The sequence below is a fragment of the Moschus berezovskii genome, chromosome 22, assembly GCF_049115385.1.
Source record: "Moschus berezovskii isolate FMDL1 chromosome 22, NW_MosBer_1.0, whole genome shotgun sequence".
In the NCBI taxonomy this organism is placed as follows: Eukaryota; Metazoa; Chordata; class Mammalia; order Artiodactyla; family Moschidae; genus Moschus; species Moschus berezovskii.
The window spans coordinates 25,745,346-25,752,621 of NC_142481.1; the positions used below are offsets into that span (position 1 = coordinate 25,745,346).

The window sequence follows — 7,276 nt, forward strand, 5'->3', positions numbered from 1 at the left end:
GGATCATAGTGGTATCACTGATCACAAGTAAAGCAAAAAATAAAACTGCTAATAAAGTACTGTATTCTACTTACATCATGAGGGGTTATTCAAAGAACACTATTCCAAATAATGATGATAAAGTCTGTAAAGCTATAGAAAATGCAGTTGCGTACTACTCTACCAACCATGGCTTTTCATTTACATCAAATGACTCATTTTTAATTTCACTCATATGAGATTTTAGTTGAAATAGTTGTTAAATTTACATTTCATATACTCAAAATACAGTAATTGAAGTACAAAGACTTTGTGACTAAACTGATGCAAAATTAATTTTTTAAAAAAACTTTACCATGACTATAATTTTTCTTTCTTTGCTGTTCATCATTACTGTCAGTTGGATTTAGATTTAAATTTTGAAGAACTACCTTAAAAATCAATCTATTTGGCCTCTTTTTGGCTGGAACCATAGAGGCTGAAGAAGAGAAGAAAGAGGCTTCGGCTGTGCCAGAAACAGCAGAAGGATTTCACAGAGCACCTGAGATCAAGCATATGAGCAGAAGTTTGCCGCAAAGATGCTTCAAAAGGCAAGGAGGAAGCTTATCCATGAAAAAGCTAAGGATTATCACAAGGAATGCAGGCAGATATACAGAACTGAGATTTGAATTCAGGCTAGGATGGCAAGAAAAGTCAGCAACTTCTATGTGTCTGGAGAAGCCAAATTGGCATTTGTCATCAGGATCAGAGCTATCAGTGGTGTGAGCCCAAAGGTCTGAAAAGGTTGCGGCTTCTCTGCCTCTGTCAGATTTTCAGTGGCACCTTTTTGAAGTTCAACAAGGCTTCAATTAACATGCTGAGAACTGTGGAGCCACACATTGCATGGGCGTACCCAAACCTGAAGTCAGTAAATGAACTGGTCCTCAAGCATGGTGATGGTAAAATCAACAAGAAGTGAACTGCCCTGACAGATAACACGTTGACTGTTCAATCCCTTAGTAAATATGGCGTCCTCTGCACAGAGGATCTGATTCATGAGATCTAAACTGCTGGAAAACGTTTCAAAGGAGCAAACAATTTCCTGTGGCTTTTCACATTATCTTCTCCATATGGTGGAATGAAGAGAAAGATCACTCATTTTGTAAAAGATGGAGATGTTGGCAACAGGGAAGATCAGATCAACAGCCTTATTAAAAGGAAGAACTAAAGTATCTACTATGATTATTTTTATAAACTAGTCATCTCATAAACAGTGACTGCTTTCAAACTGAAAAAAAAAACTATTTTCTTTACAATGGTATTAATTTTGTAAATAAATGAGTTCTCTAGATTTTGACTACATTTTGTTCAAAGTCACTTAGAAAATTTTAATCAAGTAGAGAACAAATGAATACTAAAAAAATAAAAAGCTATAGTATATGAAAGATTCAGTGAATGACAATTACTGGAAATAAAATTTGCACGTAAGAACTCATTAAATTTATCCCCCCAAAAAGCAAGAAGGAAGTTTAAACATATTAAATGATGAGAGCACAAATAATGTGCAAGATTTTACTTTGAGATTCTATAAATATGCTTTAAAATATCTCAAACAATTATGATGAAGTTCTTAAAAAATCATGTAAGTTATGGTTTTAGTGGTATAAAATTGAGAAAGCCTATGATTTTGAGGCATCTTATTTTGGCAAAACATTAAAAGAATTACAAGGAGACAGACAAATTTTTTTATCACAAAAAGTTTGCCTGAATTAAAGCAATAATACCTGTGTAAATATTTTGGCTGAAATATATACATATTACAATACAAGATTATCAGATACTTTAGCATTTGTAGAGAGTAATTTTTCATGTAAAAGTACCATGGCTTACAAAGATCAGTAAATTAAATGTATCAACAGTTTCTAACAAAAGAAAAATGCAACTTGGAAAGTTGCAAAGTGCTGTCACTAAAAAGTGACACCTTGCAATTTGCCAAGAAATAAGTCTCCTGGAAAGGTGCCTTTCTCCAAAGTGTGAGTTCCCCTTTACATATCTGAGTGCTCAGAGATGATCTCTTTTGAGTCATGTCATCAAGTGACTGTGTTATGTCACCTTAACTAAGAAAGAACTATGGTTGCTTTCCAGCATAACTTTTCTGCACAGTTTTGAATTAGCACTGCCCACAAGTGACATTTTGTGCAATATTTGGAAGGCAGAAGTGAAGTACAGCCTTTCTTTTTTGTTTCTTAATGCTCTGAAGTTTGGGGCATGTGGCTGGGTACAGGCACAATGACAGCTCATATACACTATCAGGGATCCGCTGGCTCACCCAGGTGATGTGCAACAGCACTTGGACCCACAGTTTCTCCGGCGCCTGCTGGATCCGCTCCTTCAACTTTTCAGTCTTTGGCCAGGTACATGCATGGTCCTTTGGTAAAGGGCATCTTCTCTATCTAGTCATCCAGTCTCTCTGAGATTGGAAATGGAATCCCTATATATATCTGACCAGTTTCTGCTCATGTATTCAGCTATTCTCATGAGTTTCTGGTTCATTCTCTCTTGTCTATTTCAAGCTTTATTCCCCAACTGCTGATCTGATTGACAACTTCAATTCCAATACTGGTTGCGGAGGTAAGAGCTTACAACGACCAATCTATCAGCTCCCACAATTATGTGAGGCCTAAACCCTATAATAAGTCCTTTGTTCTAATCACTCAAGATGGTTTGTGTCTCTGATTGAACCTTGACATATCATCCCAATTCTTCAAAACCAGGTGGTTCCTTAGATCTTATAAGCCACCTGCCAGATACAAACACTGAATTTCATAGCCACTTCAATGTTTATGAAATTGCTTTCAAATGATATCTGGCAAGTTGAAGTAAAAATGACTGAAGGAAACAGAAAGGAAAACCAGAAATGCACTGCTTTTTTCTTCAGAAAGAGGAAACTTCATTCCTCCGTGGAGAATAAAGCCCAAAGAGAGAGGTCATTGGCACCCTTGCAGGCATCTGATCAGATGCCAATTCATTCCTCCATATGAGAACCTTTCACTGCATTTCACCTTTCTACATTTTATCAGGCACTTCATTCATTTAATGGTATATTCTGACAAAACTGGAAGACATGGTCATCATTAGTAGGTACTGGACCCAAACAGTGGAGTTACTACAGATCTTAAAGAATAATGTAAATTGGGACTTGTCAGAGATCTGGTATTAGCCACTCCAGTACTCTTGCCTAGAAAATCGCATGGACAGAGGAGCCTGATGGGCTGCAGTCCATGGGGTCGCTACTAGTCGGACACGACTGAGCAACTTCACTTTCACTTTTCACTTTCACACATTGGAGAAGGAAATGGCAACCCTCTCCAGTGTTCTTGCCTGGAGAGTCCCAGGGACGGCGGAGCCTGGTCAGCTGCCGTCTGTGGGGTCGCACAGAGTTGGACACAACTGAAGCGACGCAGCAGCAGCAGCAGCAATGTATACGCTTTATTCATCGTCAATTCTGCCTTATCCCCATCATGAGGGAAAAAGGAAAGGGAAAGCAGGCGCAGTACGATAGTGATGCAGCCAGCTATTTCTATGGCGTCCATGAGTCCAGTTTGGATAACGGATAAATTTGTCTGACAAATATAACACAAGAAAAATAATTGAACCTGGTCCCCAAGTTCTTTCTTATTTTTAGTCATCCTTAAAGGGATTAAGACAAACACCCCAAGTTAAGAAAATGTCTGGGCATTTTACCAGCATGAGGAGTAACATCAATGCCATTTATAAAGGGATTAATAATTAAAAATCTTTCCCCAGAAAACGAATACCATACAAAAGCTATTCAAAGCTTTAAAGGGTCCACACAGGCTCCATATACTTAGCCCATTTGAGTTATTTCAATTTATTTTAGGAAAAGAGAAAAAAAAAATCCTACAAAGCTGACATTATATAGTAAAGTTTCAGGGATATGGGAGCTATTTAATCATTTTGTGTGTTACCCTGGCTTTTCTGCAGTCTCTTTTTCCTGTGGTTTTGTTCTTGTGCTGCTCATTAGCACCTCCCCCAGAGAGTGGGCAGGAGCAGGGAAAAAGAGATAAAACTCAAATCAGACAATTTTATCAGCCAGCCTGTCAACAAGTTGAATATATTGAGAACCCAGGGGGTGCAGAGGCACTTTTTAGTAGCTCTGATAAAAGGTTTGGTGGGGGAGGAGGTCAAAACTAATGGCAACATTGAGTTTTTTTGGATCATCAAGGGATGGTATTGATTTGTGCCCTCCACATCTCCATTAGTGCAGATAATCAAAAGTGGGGCAAAAATAATTAAGCATCCATAGAACTCTCTTAAAGAAGACTCTTAAAAATTTATCACTTTTATCCCCATGACTTTGGGAACTTGTTGGGCAGTTCAAATAGAAAACAAACAAATTAATTTCCTTTGCTTTGTCTGAATTCTTAAAAATCACACTGGAAGGAAAAATAAAATTCATCACAGCAGGTTCTCTAGCTCCCCAACAGCCTTCTCCTTTCAGCCTGTTTCCAGAGGGGCAGGACCCATGGAGAGGATATACATCCGAGTGGAGCAAGAAGCAAGATCACTGCCACCAAAATGAGCTGAAGCCTGACAATGAAGGATTGAGTTTGCCACAGATCCAGTAAAATTAACAATGTGTGCTCTGCACATTGACATGGATTTCCAACAAACTGTGCTGTCTACACAGAGACAAAAACTCTATCATGTCACAAGGCCACTCAACACATCAAGTTGGCTACTTCTAATCCTGAATGAGAAAGAAATAACTGTATCTTCTCTTTGTTATTATGGGAATTTTAAAATTACTTTAAGCCTCAAGTTGCAAGCCAGGAGGAAAGATGATGTTCTGTGGTAACCAGTACCTGCCTTAATGCACAACTCTTTGAATGTTTGCTCAAACATGCCATGGTTGGTTCTGATGCTCTGGAAAGTTCACTAGGCTCTCTAAGATAGTATGGACCAGTTTGCACCTGTTTGCATTCAAAGTCATTCACCCCTCTTCCTTGCATCTGTGTTTCCCAGCCTCCCAGGACAGCTGGCTTTCAGGTAGGGCTCAGCTGAGACACCTGGAGTAACAGGCAAATTTGGCCTTGGAGCATGGAATGAAGCAGGGCAAAGGTTAACAGAGTTGGCCAAGAGAACGCACTGGTCATAGAAAACACCCTTTTCCAACAACACAAGGGAAGACTCTACATGTGGACAGAACCAGATGGTCAACACCGAAATCATTGATTATATTCTTTGCAGCCAAATATCGAGAAGCTCTATACAGTCAGCAAAAACAAGACCGGGAGCTGACTGTGGCTCCGATCATGAACTCCTTATTGCCAAATTTAGACTTAAATTGAAGAAAGTAGGGAAAACCACTAGACCATTCAGGTATGACCTAAATCAAATCCCTTACGATTATACAGTGGAATTGACAAATAGTTTCAAGGTACTAGATCTAATAGAGTGCCTGAAGAACTGTGGATGGAGGTTCATGACACATTGTACAGCAGACAGGGATCAAGAACATCTCCAAGAAAAAGAAATGCAAAAAGGCAAAATCGTGTCTGAGGAGGCCTTACAAATAGCTATGAAAAGGAGAGAAGTGAAAGGCAAACGAGAAAAGGAAAGATATAGCCATTTGAATGCAGAGTTCTAAAGAATATCAAGGAGAGATAAGAAAGCCTTCCTCAGTGATCAGTGCAAAGAAATAGAGGAAGATAATAGAATGGGAAAGACTCTTCAAGAGAGTTCTCTTCAAGAAAATTAGAGATACCAAGGGAATAGTTCATGCAAATATGGGCTCGATAAAGGACAGAAATGGTATGGACCTAATAGAAGCAGAAGATATTGAGAAGAGGTGGCAAGAATACATGAAGAACTGTACAAAAAAGATCTTCATGACCCAGATAATCACGATGGTGTGATCACGCACTTAGAGCCAGACATCCTGGAATGTGAAGTCAAGTGGGCCTTAGGAAGCATCACTACAAACAAAGCTGGTGGAGGTGATGGAGTTCCAGTTGAGCTATTTCAAATCCTGAAAGATGATGCTGTGAAAGTGCTGCACTCAATATGCCAGCAAATTTGGAAAACTCAGCAGTGGCCACAGGACTGGAAAAGGTCAGTTTTCATTCCAATCCCAAAGAAAGGCAATGACAAGCAACATTCAAACTACCACACAATGGCACTCATCTCATACACTAGCAAAGTAATACTCAAAATTCTCCAAGCCAGGCTTCAACAATATGGGAACCATGATATTCCAGTTATTCAAGCTGGATCTAGAAAAGGCAGAGGAACCAGAGATCAAATTGCCAACATCCTTTGGATCATCAAAAAAGCAAGAGTTCCAGAAAAACATCTACTTCTGCTTTATTGACGATGCCAAAGCCTTTGTGTGGATCACAACAAACAGTGGAAAATTCTTAAAGATATGGGAATACCAGACCACCTGACCTGCCTCCTAAGAAACCTGTTGGCAGGTCAGGAAGCAACAGTTAGAACTGGATATGGAACAACAGACTGGTTTAAAATAAGGGAAGGAGTACATCAAGGCTGTATATTATATCGTCACCATGCTTATTTAACTTATATACAGAGTACATCATGCAAAATGCCAGGCTGGGTGAAGCACAAGCTGGAATCAAGATTGCCAGGGGAAATATCAATAACCTCAGACATGCAGATGACACCACACTTACGGCAGAAAGCAAAGAAGAACTAAAGAGCCTCTTGATGAAAGTGAAAGAGAAGAGTAAAACAGATGGCTTAAAACTCAGCATTTAGAAAACTAAGATCATGGCATCCAGTCCCATCACTTCATGGCAAATAGATGGGGAAACAATGGAAACAGTGAGAGACTTTATTTTGGGGGGCTCCAAAATCACTGCAGATGGTGACTGCAGCCATGAAATTAAAAGATGTTTGTTCCTTGGAAGAAAAGTTATGACCAACCTAGACAGCATATTAAAAAGCAGAGACATTACTTTGCCAACAAAGGCCCATCTAGTCAAAGTTTTGGTTTTTCCAGTAGTCATGTATGGATGTGAGAGTTGGACTATAAAGAAAACTGAGCGCTGAAGAATTGATGCTTTTTTTTTTTATTTTTTCAGAAACAATTTTAAGAATCTTTACTTAAAAACAACCTTATCTTAAAATGGAGTAACTTTGGTTTCACGAGCAGCAAGCAAAGTACAGAAGCAAAAATGCATTACAGGAGCATTAAGTTCTACATTAGGTCACAGCATCTAATCTGAAATCACACCCATAATATCATTTTTCAGGATATCTGGGAAATAGTTAT

At 38.9% G+C, this 7,276-nt stretch overlaps 1 pseudogene; it reads left to right on the plus strand.

Annotated features, from left to right (window-relative positions):
* Positions 1–456: 456 nt before the first annotated feature.
* Positions 457–1,186, plus strand: LOC129546237 (large ribosomal subunit protein uL30 pseudogene; annotated as a pseudogene).
* The last annotated feature ends 6,090 nt before the right edge of the window (positions 1,187–7,276 follow it).